The sequence below is a fragment of the Xyrauchen texanus genome, chromosome 29 (genome assembly GCF_025860055.1).
Source record: "Xyrauchen texanus isolate HMW12.3.18 chromosome 29, RBS_HiC_50CHRs, whole genome shotgun sequence".
Taxonomy (NCBI): domain Eukaryota; kingdom Metazoa; phylum Chordata; class Actinopteri; order Cypriniformes; family Catostomidae; genus Xyrauchen; species Xyrauchen texanus.
The window spans coordinates 24,943,472-24,960,907 of NC_068304.1; the positions used below are offsets into that span (position 1 = coordinate 24,943,472).

The window sequence follows — 17,436 nt, forward strand, 5'->3', positions numbered from 1 at the left end:
AATGCTGTAAATGTGTGTTAAGTTTGTAATTAATTGTGTCAATGTTTGAGCCAGACAGAAAAATAACAGTGTCATCAGCATATAACAGAGTACTAGAAAAATTAAAAACATAAGGAAGATCATTAATGTACATAATGAAAAGTAAAGGACCTAAAATGCTGCCCTGTGGAACTCCCATGGAACATAGTAGTGACTGTGATGTTACTGAGCCGATCTTCACAGTCTGAGATCTGTCACTTAAATATGATGCAAACATATCTATTGCAGAGAAGGACAAATGAAAAGAACGAAGTTTATTTAACAAAATTTGATGATTAACTGTATCAAAAGCTTTTCGAAAATCTATGTATATGACTCCAGTGACCTGACCCTTATTTAAAGACGCCCGTATCTGCTCAGTAAAAAGCAGCAAAGCCGACATTGTTGACTGCAATGGTCGAAAGCCATGCTGACAATCACTGAGCAGGTTATTGTATTTAAGGTGATTAATTAATTGATTATATAATGTTTTTTCAAGTAACTTGGAAACAGTTGGAAGAATTGCAATTGGGCGGTAATTGGAGACATTAGTAGGATCATCAGACTTAAAACTCGGGGTGATCTGGGCCGTTTTCCACAACCTTGTAAACCTTATTACTTTTTATTTATTGTGTTTATTAAATAGTTTCAAATATTGTTGTTTGTGTAATGTAATAATACCCAAAATGTAATGTAAAATGTTGCTGTTTATTGATTAAAAAAATGTCTTGCCGTCATGCATGCATCATTTTTAGACTAAATCTCTGATATTCAAGCACTCGCTGTGTCCACTGTAGGAGGAAATCAGCGTGAACTTGCTCGCCAGAAACACGGCAAGCAGCAAAATGACATGAACAAGGGCAAAAGAAACGACCAACATTCAACTCACTTTGACTTGGGGATGCACAGATTCGATATCTGGATCGGTTTCGGCTCTGATACTGATGCTTTTAAACGGATCAGGTATCGGTCCAACCAGCCCGAGCCTAATTCGATACGGTGTGTTAGTCATGTTCGTTACTGTCAAGCTAAAAAAATTACATAAAAGAACCATTAAAACACAATTAAAGTAGTTCATATGACTCGTGCATTTTATTCAAAGCCACTTGAAGACGTGCAATAGCTCCTTGAATCACAAAAGGCTGTGTTTTGTAAGTAAATATATAAAATGCACGTGCAGCTCCAGCGCATTAGTGAATGGTGCTGCTCTGATAAACACGTTCGCCTATTTGTAGCCTTCACGCAGTGCACAATATATAACAAACAACATTTTAGATGTAGATGCTCAATAGTTTGGTTCACTTATAATATGCATTTAGGTAAAACATTTTTTTCACCAGAATTTGAAATGTCAAGAAAATTAAAATACTGTGAACTTTCCTACAAACAGACACATACAGGACTTCCTGGAGAGTTCAGAATGTCAAAATAAAAGCGTGAGTGTTTAAAAGGTAAAGGTGCACGATTGAGATATTACTATTATAATATTATTATTATTATTATTACCATTAGTTTACAAATTATAATAATATTTAAGTTAAATGGGTTCCAAAAAATAACTGTGTGAATGAAAATTGAGCTGATATCTTGCAACTAAATTAAACGAATAAAAAAAAAAAAGAGATCTGAATCATTTAAAGTCCAGATACAAGTTGACATGTCTTTTGCAAAAAACCAAATGGCTTCTTTTCTACTGATGACTTAAACTGGAATTACTGTTAATTTTGCTTCTACATTATCCAGTATACTAGTTAATAATAAATTGTTTCTTAATAAGCTATACATTAATATTTAAATAATGTGTAGTTAAAGGTCTGTGTATCTTTATATATTAAAGAGCACACCCAATTAGTTCCACACAATAATGTAAAGATATTCTAAACTGATTATGCAAAAAAACAACACTGGTATCGGATCGTGATCTGCCGATACGGAGATTTCCAAAATCGGGATCGTAAGAGAAAAAGTGGTATTGGTGCATCCCTACTTTGACTCTTAAAGGATTAGTTAACCCAAGATTGAAAATTCTCTCATAATTTACACACCCACAGGCCATCCCAGATATGTATGACTGACTTCGGCAGAACACAAGATTTTTTGAGCTCTGTTGGACAATTTAATGCATGTGAATAGTAACCAGAACTTTGAATTTCCAAAAAGCACATAAAGGCAGCATAAAAGCATTTTATACAACTCCAGTCGTTAAATCCATGTATTCTGAAGCAATGTGTTGGTGTGGTGGAACAGATCAAGATTTAAGTCCTTTTTACCATAAATTTCCTCCCGTGCTCAGGCTCGATCAGTAGGTCGCAATATGCAATAAGAATATGAACTGCCAAAAATCAAAAGTACGGTGAAGTTAAAGTGAAGATTTATAATAAAAAATTACTTTAATTTTATCCGTTTCTCACCCACACCTGTCATATCACTTCAGAAGATGTGGATTAAACCACTGGAGTCATATTGATTACTTTTATGCTGCCATTACATTAAACTATTTGGAGCTTCATAGTTCTGGTCACGTTTCACTTGCATTGTATCTAAAGAGCCGAGATATTCTTCAAAAAATATTTGTGTTCTTTTAAAACAAGTACATTTGGTGTTGGTTTTCATTTGTTCCAGTGAATCAAAGCATTGAAAATATGCTATGGTTTAAAATGTTTGTTTTGGGACACTTTATTGCAATTATTGTTTGCATGCATTCTGTTCTTTTTTAAAGATGCAGAAATAATGCAACAGGAACAAAAGAAAGCCAATGAGAAAAAAGACTCTAAAGTATGGTGACAATGGCAAACCAGTCACCATTGGTGTCATTAGGCTGTATTTGGGATTTTTGTTTTGCGTGTCTAGATTCCACAGTATCAATGTTCTTAGAACATTTTGTACTGTACTGATTTTGGTTGATTGGGTAATTACTTCATTGTGCACAGGTCAGTATTTACAAATGTAAAAACAAAGAATAATTGGCTACTCATCTTGGAACTACATAGTTCTTTTTATATCCATTTATTTTCTTGAAATTGATAATTTGTAAATCAAATTCAAGAGTGCTTTTTTGTTTCAAAGGATATTTTGAAATATGTTTTATAATCTAAAACCTTTTTTCCTTGTGAGTTGGATAGTTCACTGTTGTTAAAAATCACTAGTGCGGTTCACACCAGATGTACAATTTTTCCCAGGCTCTGAATTAGACCCAAATAATGAATTGAATTCAGAGTTTAAGCCTAACATTTTTATTTAACACAATGTTAGAAATATTTGTATAAACATGTCCTTCAAAACATTACAACACATAAATGACAAGTAAACACTGAAGTTATAGGCAAATGTACAAGTATACATTTGATCTCTGTGCTTAAAACACTGAGTACTAAACACACAAAGATGTCCAATTTTCTAAAATACACTAGATTTATTGCCACAACATTGTTCAAATAAAATATATTATGGTAGAATTAAACAGTGACAGTATTTAAAAAGGTACCATGACTACAAAGCACAGACTTAAAAATCATTAAGACAATAAAACTTGGCATCTCTAAGGCATATCCAAGCAATGACCATGAGACTTAAACTCCACAGCAGTTGCTCTGTGTCTTTCTACGATTGTGAAGGCTCAGCTTTCCCTGCGACTCTGACCTCCATCTCAGTTTAGCATGTTTCTTTACTTCCCTGTGATAATGATTCATTTAATCATTTTAATCCTTAAAAGGAAATATTAATTGGTGTTAGAATCAGTTTGAAAGAACCAATTAGATTGCTTACATTGCTAAATGTAAAACAGCCTCTACAACATTTGTCCCCCCTTTTGCACTTGCCTCACAGAACAGGGCATTGTAAGCCTAATGTCATAAACAGCAGCCATTAGAATTGTCATGATTGTTATTACATTCTTTCCACCCAAAACTAATATGACACTCACCATAGCTAGCTTTTCCCCATGGACAGCACTCACATAATTTCCTCTGTCTTCTCAGCCCTCAAATCCACCTTGTTGCCAATCACACACATTGGGATGTCATCATCTGTTGACTCCTGTGAGGGGGTAAAAGGTAAGTTTGCTCAACTATGCATTAACTGGACTCGGACAACAAATTTTGATACAAAGAAATGTCAAAGCAAAATATGTCAATGTACCCGAATCTGTTCCATGCATTCGCGAAAATTTAGGAAACTGGTCTCAGATGTCACATCATACAACAGTAGCACTCCATGTGCTTGTCGAAAGTATGACCTGGCATTGCTGCGGAACCTGTACATTAAATTTTTGTTGAAAGATGGATTTTGATTACAATGTTCATCAATATATTCTAAGTTTAAAGGAATATTCAGGGTTATTTTCAACCTAATGTCCATGTACCATGTCAAATATCAATGTGTCACTGTGTTTATAAATTAACAGGAAATAATTACAGTAAACAAACAGACTTAAAATGGAACATAGCAGGTAAGTGGGTAGCACCACAAATAAACAAAAAAAAAAAAACGTGCAACCTGAAACCTCATTAAAGGAGGATGAATTTACAAACAAAAGACAGCATTCATGTCTCAGGGTACATATTTTTGAGAAGCCCAAGTTTAACTAGATTTTGAGTGGTGCTTGCTTTTGCAAATTTTGCCATCACAAAGCTAGGGTGTTGTGGGTGGATAACAGAACACCTCTCCCCAACAAGCATAATGTTACAACCTCTCATGTTGGTGTTTCTGGTCAGTGAAGGCATTTTTTTAATCTGTCCAACTCTACTTGGAGAATTGAGACGTTCATATGGGCTTTTGTGAGAGAAGTCCTCAGTTCTTCATTTTCCAATAGAAGAATGCAGAAATGAAAGCCGACAAAGTCATATATTTCAACAGTAAGACTTGGGATTTGGCAGAATATCTGATTCACACAGTACCTGTGTTAAGATCTCTAATCTGTACTCTCAATTTGATGGCATCTTCTCTGGGGCCCTTTAATGTGGTCTCCTCTAAGCATGTATTGCTTATGTTGGAGGCAAATAATGCGAGCAACACAATATTTTAAATCACATGCAATAATGTTAAAATGAGAATCCCACTTGCATTTTGAGAAGACTAAATAATTCTCCCACCTTTGTGAGCCTCTCCATTTCTGCCTGCAGGTCTGCCAGCTCATTCTCGTGCTTGATTTGGAGAATAGCAATGGATATGTCCATCCTTTTGCTCCTATATGCATGAAACCCAAGAAGAGTGTTTTCCTTATATGCACAGGCCTAATAAAAAGGCATTTACAAGCTCTCATAGAGAAGCCTTTGTGTGCACAGCATCTGGCTGGAACTTCTGTTAAAAACGAAGTAATGAAGGTGAACGGCAAAACCAGATGTGTTTGTATACAAAAACACTGTGGTACTTCATAGTTTAAAACATTAACAATGTCCCATGAATTCAGAAAAGTATAGTCTTCTCTTGAACAGCCAGTGTATTCAAATTATATTTTAGACAAAAATCTAAATTATGCAATTTACTCTCATGTCATTTCAAACAAGTAGTGAACCAAGATTAATTTAAGAATATCCGAGGCACTCTTTTCCATATAATTATAGAGTGAGTGAGGACCGATTCAGCTTCAAAATGACCAAAAAAAGTGTACACATAAAAGTGGTCCAAATGAAAAATAATGACTTATATAAAGCTATCTTATGACAGCAGAAAAATTGGAATTTAGCGCAAAATTCATATAGACTTTTGGTACGTTTTAGTCATAGTGCTTGAAAGCAGCAGAAAAGAGTAGTCAGAATATTTTTGTTTTGATTTTTGTACAGAGGAAAGATAATCATTCAGGTTGGGAAGATGAGTAAATAATGATGGAATTTTCATTTTAAGGTCAACTATTCCTTTACATATTTAACATTCAATAACATTTAAGCAATTGTGCCAATTCATAATCATTCTCAATCAAACCGTTCCGACTTCTTACCTCTTCCCTGATCCGCTCTTCTGTGCGGTCCAGCTGCTGCTGCAAGTCCTCCTCCATCTCTGCCAACTGACTGCTGCTCAGTCCCTCTGTTCTGTTGAAAACAATTAACAGCACAGACTGTCTAATAGCACACTTACAGTACGCAATGCAAACTTTGAAGTCTTATAACCAAAAGCAGTTTAAAAAAAAAGCCAGTCTTATTCTTAGGATACCCTTTAAAGCATCCAGTTACACCTACATCCAGATCTCAAAGAAATTGTGTTCCCTGAGGAGCTACTACTGGAGTGATGAAATCCTCTTTTAAGCTACACAGTCTTCTCATAATCAAACACATGCAGTTGAGCAAACCTCTAACGACAGCTAAGGGAGGATAAAAGCCAGTGCTCTTGAGAATTGGATCTGAAAGTGTGTAAATTGGACCTGGGATGAAACAGTCTTGCACTAAACACACAGTTAAAGCACTAGACTAGCCTATATCTTGCAGAGAAACCATGGATCCACACCTATAGAAGCACTTGTACAATAATTTACGAAGCATAAAATGACATTCTTGTTTCTGATAAAATTTAAGAAAAGGGCAAGCTTAGCAACCCTAGCCTGATTTTCAATTTCCTCCTTCCTGGAGAATAAAACCACTAAATTTTACAACGAAAGCATTAGAACCTCAAAAATACAACTCTTTGGCTGAACTTGATTCAATTATGGACAGTGTTGGTTACACGTGTTTGAAATGAGTTCTTAAATAAAAAGTACCATTTCAACTAAAATACATCAAGTATAAAGAACCTAACTTAATCAAGTTAACCTAAAATTTAACATGTCAAAATAACATGGATAAAACTCTGTGTGATATGCTAGCTAGTGAAAGGAAATGTTAGCATGCTAAACACATGCTGGTGGGAAGCAATAATGAGTGCATTAGTCACTATGGTCAGCAAAGCAATTGCTTAAAAGGCTCAAGCTCCACTCTTCACCATGATGTTAACCCAACATAAACCACTATAAAGTCTCCCCCTTCATATTCATCTAGCACAAAGACATTTAGTCCCTTTGTTGAGTCCCATGTGAATCATGTTGGGTACTAGAAATCATCTGGCCAGTTTAAGTTAACCAAACAGAAAATATTAATGTCCCAATGCACATCAATCAAGTAAAGCAGACAAGACTTTTTTTTTAGTAATATGAACATGGGAGGATTGCGTTAAACTGACGATAGTGGAAGTTTGCTGAAAGAGTGCTGAAGCCATTAAATGCTTACAAAATAATATATTATTCATGCTTCTGCTTGTTTTCACCTTAATAGTAGATAAGGAAGATTGTGGTAATGTTAATGTAAATTCATTAAATACTTAATAAAAACCCACTAAAGCTACAAACACACTAAACCACAATTGAATTGGATTTATCATACAACAATCACGGCTCAACCACATTTAGGTTCATTTCTGCTGGGACTGTCAAGCCAGTAGTTCAGATTTTTACTGGCCCCACCACAAAACAATTATCATTGTAGCTTTTTTTTATTATTATTTAGTTTTGTACATTTATGTGCAAGGAATAATATTTCAAAATGTTATTTTATTTTTTGTAACATTTTCAATTGGCTGAAAAATTTTAGCATACGATGCAAAACATTACTGATCGATTTTTATTTTTTAACACATTGTTATGGATGCCTTAAATACAAATCATAATCACAATTTCTACAAAACCTAATTTGTATTTTCCAGATAGATAATGTTCTGGTTTTAAGTTTAAATCAGAAGAATTTGCAACAGAATTCAATATATTACAGAAATCCAAATGTTAAAGTTTGCAAGGCATAAAAGCACATTTACAAGATCAATGAAAGTTAATTTTGTGACACCACTGAACTGGCCCTACATGGCAAGTGGCAGTTTCATCAACTGGCCTGAAACTCTCACACTGGCTCTGATAAAGCTACAAAAAACATTAAACCACAATTGCATTTATCATGTGAAATTATTAATAATTAAGTAATATATTAATGATGAAGATCAAGCTCTGATGAAGATCAAGCACGGCAACACTCACAGTTTTGACAGGCAATAAAAGCAAAAGGGTCTTTGATGACCCTATTCTGAAGTATGGTGAAATTATTCAAAGACTTTGGGGGGGGGGTCTTGTCAGCTGCTTAATGGTGCACTCCGTATTGCAATAATTATTGTCATTCATAATATCTCAGTCAAGTCAAGCCATTTTTATTTGTATAGCACCTTTCACAACACACCATTTCAAAGCTGCTTTACAGAAGATCAGACATTAACAGAAGATAATACTGTAATATTTATGATGTCTCAGAGTCATCATTGTGTAAAAGTTTGCAAGGTTGCAGTAGGAATGCCTTGGCCATGATTTTGTACATTTAATAATCTCAGAGCAGAACCAGCTGTAGTAACCAGCTGTTTCTCTCACCTTCGCAGACTGGTCTGCAGTTGTTCACTCTCTATCCTGTGCTCTCTGCTCTCAGCCACAAGGGACTTAATGAGATCCTCACATTGCTGCAGTAACAGCTCATCAGATGTGGAGTGAATCTGTTCATACAACTCCCTCAATAGATCCAACTGCCTGCAGACACAATAAAAACAATATAAACCACGAGCACTGCAAGAACAGATCTCAGACATTTGGTAAAATGTGCGTAGAGGCTAAAGAGGCTGATGGGGCTAAAGAGACCTCTTAAGGAAAATGTTTTTTTTCTTTTTTTTTTCCTGGCCTTAGTGCAACATGGGAAAACATATAAGATCCTTTTTAATGAATATTGATGGAGCAACGTAATTTGAGAGACAACTTTATTAAAAAGAATCAAAAGGTGGTTATATGGGGCCTTTTACATGAAGCCTTTGGGTTAGTATATATAGGGGCAATAGTTACAGGCCTGACTTAGTCAACTTCTGCAAATACTTGAGACAGCAAGATGTTTTTAGTAACATAAGTTAATGCTTATTCAATATAACTACTTCAGAAAAGGGAGCATCATTTCCTGTTAATTACAATTGGCATTTCATAACATCAAGTATTCTATAAACAAATGAATCTCCATTGTGATTGGATCAGTCAATGTGAGCTCACTTTGAACATTAATGACTAAAACAATGTGGTTTATGGGGGCCCTGCAATAAGCTTTTTACCCCAAATACTATCCTTTCACTTATGGGAAGGTTATTGATAAAACTTTTGCTTTAATTACATTGAATACCACTGAAAATTACAATTAAGTATTTTTCCCCTTGTAATAAATGTGATCAAATAAATTTGCAACTTTTAAAAAAAATATTAAATGTTTAGGTCAAATACATCAACAATCAACCATTTAGACATTCCACCCGATGAATCAGGAAAATATGGCACAAGTGACAAACAGAGAGGGGTATTGCACAAAAGCAAGATAAGGGATTAAGCTGGGATTTTCCAGTTATCCTGGCTGAATTTAGCCCTGACTCGGTTGCATGAAGGGAGGCTAAATTAATCTACATTAAGTTACTATGGAGATTTACACTTTGCAGCTAGCCTGCTCCGGAGCAGGCTAACAACCAGGCTAAGATTAATCCAAGTGATTTATCGGCTAGTTCCACCCTAAATCCTACTAGATATTAATGTGTTTTAGTCACTTCATGGTCCTGCATTAAAATACTAGATATACTGTCATTCACCTAAGTATGAGTACTGTTAATTTAGTTATTATTGAAAACTTCTGTTCATTTCACTGTCAGAGGTTTGATGAATATATATATTATTCAAGATTTAAAGCGTTTATTGTCATACACCCAGTGAGGAAAGCAGATTTTCCTGAGCAATTATTACTTTGCTGTCCACAATGAATGCCAACACAGTGCAAAAGAACTATAATATGAGAAACAGAATATAGACTATGTATATCTATATATGCAAGTATAGAGTAGAAATGTACTGTTGAATGAGAAAAAATATCAATATATTATATTTTATTGCAGTTGATGAGATAATAAGAAATGGCTCATGAAGTTGCAAATGTGGTTTCAATTAAGTCTGTAACGAGGTCAATATGTAGTATATATAGACTAAAGATTTGTGTGTTTCCTATTCACAATGGCTTGCCCTTTGTTGGATGATGTAGTTGATGAGGAAGTTTTAATACTCAGACGAGCATTCAGGCATGAAAGAGTCTTCCAAGATAGGGCAGACCCAATGGCCTTTTCAGACGAATATCTGACTGAGAGGTACAGATTCTCAGGTGATGGCATCAGATATTTGTGTAGGCTGCTGGGTCCAAACATACAGCACAGGACAGCACGGAGCCATGCTCTCACTGTCCCACAGATGGTCTGCGTGAGCACTGCGATTCTTTGCAAGTGGCATGTTTCTGTATTCTGTCGGTGATGCAGAAAACCTCAATAAAGCCACTATTTGCCGCACAATAAGAAATGTAAGTCTGGCATTGAAATCTCTTGTGCACATATTTATCACCTTCCCTGGTCACAGAAGATTCATCCATATCAAGGAGGAGTTCTACAAGATTGCAGGTAACACGAATAATAACAGATTACTACAAAATGTTACATTAGCACAGTCACAGTATGACACTCATTATTTTGTGTTACAGCTTTTCCTAATGTAATTGGTACAGTGGATTGCACCCATATTCGTATCCAACGCCCCTCAGGGGCACATGAGTGAGATTATATTAACAGGACATCCTTCCACAGTGTCAATGTTCAGGTAAGAATGAGTTATGGTTACTGTCAGCAACATAATTATTCTGTGCATTAAATGACCTTAATAGGCTATATATTTTTACAGATGATCTGTGATGCTGACTGCCTTATCACAAATTTAGAGGCAAAGTGGCCTGGCTCAGTCCATGACTCCAGAATCTTTCGGGCCAGTAGAATTTACCAGAGACTCTCTCTAGGTAAGCCACCCCATTTTATGTTTTGTACTCGCAGGCGAGTTCTCTGGTGTGCTGCTGGGGGACAAAGGCTATGCCTGTGAGACATTTCTGATGACTCCCCTTACAGACCCCCAAATCCCAGCACAGCAAGCTTACAACCATGCCCATGCCAACACCAGGGCTCAAATTGAAATGACCTTCGGCCTCCTGAAATCACGATTTCAGTGCCTGCACCACCTGAGGGTCTCCCCAGACAGAGCATGTGATGTGACTGTTGCCTGCACAGTGCTGCACAATATTGCCAGCCTAAGAAAAGAAAGGGCTCCCAGAGTTGCTTTGGATGTTGATTTGGACAATGCTGCCATATTCCCAGATAACAGAAATGGTAGACTTGTTAGAGAACAATACATTGCAAATTATTTCAGTTAATTTAGTTTTGATTTAGCCCATCCCTTAATAAAGGATAAATGTAGGCTATATAACTTTTTCATGTGTACATGCATTTTATTTGGCATCGGTAGCACACACTGTGGTTATCTTCCCAAATTCTAGTTCCACTTCACTGGATCAATAACTATAAAGTGTACTTGACATTCATAAAAAAAAAAAGTTACAAGACCACAATGGTTTTGGAATATTTTTCTTTTATTATTTTGCTGTTATTACTTGTCAGCTTGGAGCTTTGGAGAGAAAAAATTATGATAATTAATACATTGTGTTACAGTCATGGTTACAGTATGAACTGAAGTCACTTCTCTTTCTAGCTTCTGGATTTCCAGTTCTAGTTTCCTCAGTGTCTTGCGTTTAATTTGCATCTCAAGGTCCATGTCCTGCAGCTTTCTTTTGTTCACATCAATCTTGACTTCTGACAGCTCGATCTGTCTCTTAAGATGCGTTGTGTAGAGATATCTGACAGTTTGTGAATTCTGTGAACACCTTTTCATTAGCATAGCAGAAGTTTTGCATAATGTAAATTTACTTTAGGCAATACTCACTGTTACCAGGTTGCTTATCAGGCTGCCCAGTGTCAGGATCCTGTAACAAATGATATTTTCTATTAGTACCACTTCCCTGACTTCTTATCTATTATGAACTTAAAAAAATGTGTCCATTTCCACAAAATTGACATGATACCTCGAACCTTCTGGAGTCCAGCGACACGGTCTCATCATCGGCAGAAGTGCACTCCACTGCTGTAGATGTGGCTTCCCTCTGCCATATTCAATACTTGTATTGATATTTTTGACAGGACATGCAAAGCCTATGATTTAATAAAGAGTACTCACCGGCGAATCATAGTCTGGTGGCTCCAAAAGTGTAAGGGTGTTGCCAGCCACTGCAAGGTAAGGCAAAGTCACACAGTCCACATAGCAAAATATATTGGATTTCAATATTTTCCATGTGCAGTAGTATGGCAATAATGTACCTTGTATGAAGAGGCCAGTATCCCTTGCTGGGCCAGAGTTAGTGGCTGTCCCTCCCTGGATCCCTTCAATCACTGGCTTCCCTTTATTTAAGTCCAGGGCCAGCTCCTCTGCTGTGGTGAAGTCTTGGGTTGGAGGGCCACCCCCCGTACCAGATATATGACTTTATTTTTTTTTATTGCTAAAATCAGCACAGACAAAAAAATGTCAGCAAACAGGTCACCTATGTTCTCCGCAAACAAGTCACTTACCAGCCTGCAAAATATTCTTGTATTTAATCTTGACTTGCTGCCAAGTCCTTTTTTGGCCAGACATGTTTGTTCTTTAAGAGGAATAGATAGATACAAATGAGAAAATAGATTAGATGGATAAAAACAGAGCAAATTATCTGATTATAGATTACATCAAATCAATTAGAAACAAAACCTACATACAAATAGATAAGAGTAAAAAGATTAAACAGATTATAGACATAAAAGAAACTAAATAGATCAAATAGATGCACATAGTGGGTAAGTGTTTGCAATTATTCTTCATGTTAAATGCATGTCCACTTGTCACATTTAAGGCAAAGTATACAATTATTTTTGAAAATGACAAGTAACTCCTTGAATTGTAATTATGAGGGTTTCAGTGGAGCACTGGTTATTTGGACTACTACGCATTCAATCGGTCCGCTATTGTTTGCCAGGCATTCTCTCTTTGTTTTATTACAGCAGCTGTATTGCCTTTTTTACATATTATGTTTCACTTCTTCATACGTTTCCATAAGAAGCTGTTGCTCATTAGGCGAAAAGTATGCCGCACGGGTTTTGTCCATTTTTGCATCGGTGATTCTGTGATCGATTTCGTGATCTTTTTAAGAATGCCGTGAACGTGCATTTATCCAAACTATAGTCCTACACCTGGCTTGACATATCCGCGCGTTCTCATCCTGGCTCAGCAAACGTGCAACGGATTAAGCCAGGATGCACTGATTAAACTAGGTCAAGCCGCGACTGTTCTGTTATCCTGGCTTTCTTAATTCTACTTTTGTGCAATACCTCCCAGGTGTATTGGTAAGTCCCAGTTTGTTTTTTGTTGCTATTTAGTGTTGAAGGGGAAAAAAAGTAGACCCTTTATATCCTAACGGCCAAGAAAATCATGAAAAAAAGCCCAAAAATAAGGCTTGTTTTCAATATGCGAATATATATACTTATTTGTCGCTTTTGTTTTCTTTTGGCTTCTGATCACGCAAGACATGAAAAATCCTTCACCAAAAGACTTCTACATCGGTTTGCCCTTTGTAGTGCTTATTATTGTGAACAGATTCGGTTTTGTGGTAGCCTACATCACAAGTCAAAATATCCATATGTCCCAACAATTTTCATACCTTCCCAAATAAAAAAGCAACATCACCGTCTAATGTGTTCTCAAATTCATCCCAAGCAATTATCTGACTTTGCACACAATTGTCCAACAAGCCAGATTGAGGGCTTCGGATACTTCCTGAATGCTGGACGAAAAATTGTTGAAATTAATGCACCCGTCTCCGTCCAGGTCTAACTTGTTGAATAAAGTCCTCATCCCGTCAGCAGGTACATAAAGCTCTCGACAAACATTGATGAAGTCATCGTATTCGATTCTTCCAGATCGATTTCCATCACACGCCGCAAAAATTCTCCGAAGGTCAGTCTGGTCCATCTTTAAACTTTGACAAACAAACGACTATCCACATGTGTAGGCCTACCCCAGCGTACCCTTCAAAAAGTGGAAGTGTTAAAAACGAAAGAAAGAAGAGGAATTTGTGAAGAAGATGAACGCTAAAGATCTACCAGACCCAACACATCACCAACATGTGCGCTGAAATCTCGTTTAAAACAAGAGACAGGCACACTCTGAATAATTTCGCCTTGTTACAAGGTGTGTGTGTGCATTGGACAGCTGCGGAGGTAGGCGTGTCTTAAATTTCCACACCAATCTCAGACCCGGCCCGCATTCCCTACTAACAATTTTTGGTTCCCAAGGGTGTCGGTTCCCGTCAAGAGAACGTTTTGTGTTTGCCGGGTTTACAGTGGGAAACATAACCAGTAATAGTTACAAAAGACTTTGTGTGAAGTTTGAATTATGTATAGTGTTCATTTTGTGAAGTTTGAAAGTTTAGTGGTAGTTATAATTTACTTTTAATGGGCTCCACACTTTTTTTTACCTCCATTTGTCTGCGCATCTTCGTCAGCAGTGCCGCAGGTGTAATGTCAGTTTTATTCTATTATTCAAATAACATAGAACAAATAATAATAAAATAATATAAATACAAATCCAGAGGAGAATAAAAACAAGGAAAAATACATTATAAATAAATAATGAATAAATTACATAAATACTTGGTAGTGGTCTTGGTCTTTATCGCTTTCTCTGTTCAAAGATTATTAGGGGCCACGCAGAACACTAAAATTAAACACTATCATGTCACGTGTGAGGGCTTCTGGTTTTATTAAATAACACTTCCAAAATAATAAATAATATTATATTCCGAAAAAGAGAAAATACCATCTACTTGCTTTTCAGGATTTTCAGGATCAATATGAATGTTCAATAAGATCAAACAATGTATGAATACAATCACAAAGACAAGTAGCCTGGTGAAGGAAAAAAATAAACAAATAAAACAAAATACAAATTATAAAAAATAAAAATATGTATAAACCATCCAAAATGTATACATAAATAAGATAAATAATTGTACAAATATATATGTATATATATATATGTGTGTGTGCATTAAAAGATTCAACACATGTACCATAAGTTTAAGAAAAATATTCAAAAGATGCATTCAACCTCACTAGTAGTTGTTTTGTATTTCTAATGCATCACTTAGTAGAAAATGTCTGCTTTTGAAATTACATTTGATTTATTTTTTTGTCTTGTGTATTGTTTCAGGTTTATCCAGATTTGATCAGACTTGTATCTTACTAAATTATTTTTATGGTTTTCTTTGTGTTTGTGCCTTTATTTCATAGACATTAACTGTCAATTGTAATACTGTTTTATATATATATATATATATATATATATATATATATATATATATATATACATACATACATACATAAAAATAAAACAGAAAGTTCTCATTTTAGCATTTAAGAAATGATATACAATTTTTTATTAATAATGCATATTAAAGACCTGAGTAGCTCAGCAACCGATTACCACCACTAGAGTTCCATGTTCGAATCCAGGGTGTGCTGAGTGACTCCAGCCAGGTCTCCAAAACAACCAAATTGGCCTGGTTGCTAGGGAGTGTAGAGTCACATGTGGTATCCTCCTTGTGGTCGCTATAATGTGGCGTGTTGGGTTGTGTATGGATGTGCGGTGGATGGGTGAAGCCTCCACACGCACTATTTCTCCACAGTAACTTGCTCAACAAGCCACGTGATAAAATGCGTGGATTGATGGTCTCAGACATGGAGGAAATTGGGAGTCGACCTCCGCCACCCGGATTGTGGCGAGGCACTATTCCACCACGAGGACCTAGAGCACGTTTTGAATTGGGCATTCCAAATAGGGGAGGAAAAAATTTAATAAATAAATAACGCATATAAACTCAACGCATTTATTGCTAAAATGTGGAGGATGTGGCTAGGGGCCATGATCTGTCACAATTAAGTGTACCTTATTTTAAAACTTCAAATGTGGCAACCCTTATTATGCATGAACATGAAGTGACATTACATGTCCTACTGAAGTAGATACATCGCGTGCCACCGCGGTCATCACCTTCTGTTAAATGCACAGTTACCTTATTTCCTTTATAGGCGTGGACCGTCTTTTATCAACTGAAGGACATTTGCGTGCCTTTGTTTGGTGATATCTGTCCATGCCACAACTTTTGGCTACACCCAATGGGATAGAGACAATTTCTCATCTTCAATGAACTTTACAGATTAACTGATTTAACAGACTTAACTGAATTGCAGGTGAATTATCATCATAAAAGTAAACCTAAAATTGCCACAACCACAGTTTTCCATCTGGACTAAAATAAAAAAATTAAATAAAATCTCCCATATATCAATGGCTAATTACACGAGTCATGTGTTTGCAAGTGATTCAGTCACTGTTGACGTTTAACTGCGTCAAATAAGTAAGCTACAAGGCTACACACACATACGCACGCACACTCTTGAAGGGGGATTAACATGATTTTCGATGAAGCCAATTATTTATTTGAGATTTGACCATGATTGCATATGAGCATTACATTGATGTAACTAGGTCACATTTGGGTTGTTTACTTTATTTAAACTGGACTGAATTTATGATCACAAGATTGCAGCATATGAGTCGCTGGCCAACAATTGCCACATGATGGCAGTATTATCAAAGTCACATTTTCAAAGTGCTTGTACACATTTGATTAAAACTTTTGCTATAGTAGCTATTGAAGAAATGTGCGTTGTGTGTTTGTAATGTAAAATATTTTCAGGAAAACTTTAAAGAAAGCCTGTAAACCTAAAATAATAATATATATTTCAGATGTAGGGATTGTAGTATGTTTCTATTAATAATACAGTAGCCTATATGTTTGCTTGTCAGTAGAGGGCATTGAACCATCAGCTACTGAAATAATCCAAGTGATTTGTGTCTGGAAATGTAAGTTAAATGGTTAACGTTTCTTTAACATGTAAACTGAGCTTTATGTTATTTCTGCACATTGTTGCATCGTATCAAATAAATAATTGGCTTCATCGAAAATCATGTTAATTCCTCTTCAAGTGTGTGTGTGTGTATGTGTATGCGTGTGTGTGTGTGTGTGTAGCCTTGCATCATGTTGCATATTGTCCACTTTCATTAGGTTCAATTTGAAACATATTATTTTTAGACCTGCAACACTTCCTTGACAAGGTTAGCCTACATATTTTTTGTTTTGTTTTTTGTTTTTGACAAATCCAACATAACATTTTAATTGAAAGATGTACATGTTTATGAAGTACACACCTTAGCACATGCAGATGAAGGCCAGTGACAGGTAACATTTCATTGAGAGAAGTTTCAAATATGATCTTGATAATATTTTTATCAAAATTAATGGTTTGATGCCACTTTCCCTGAAACTTGAAATTTTAAGTTTCAAAAACTATACTTGTGACGGTTCAAAAGAATGTTGAATCATAACTTGGGCT

General features: G+C 35.9%; 1 pseudogene; it reads right to left on the reverse strand.

The window, feature by feature from the left end:
- Window positions 1-3,587: 3,587 nt before the first annotated feature.
- On the reverse strand, window positions 3,588-14,191 carry LOC127623029 (ras and EF-hand domain-containing protein-like; annotated as a pseudogene).
- Between the last annotated feature and the right edge of the window lie 3,245 nt (window positions 14,192-17,436).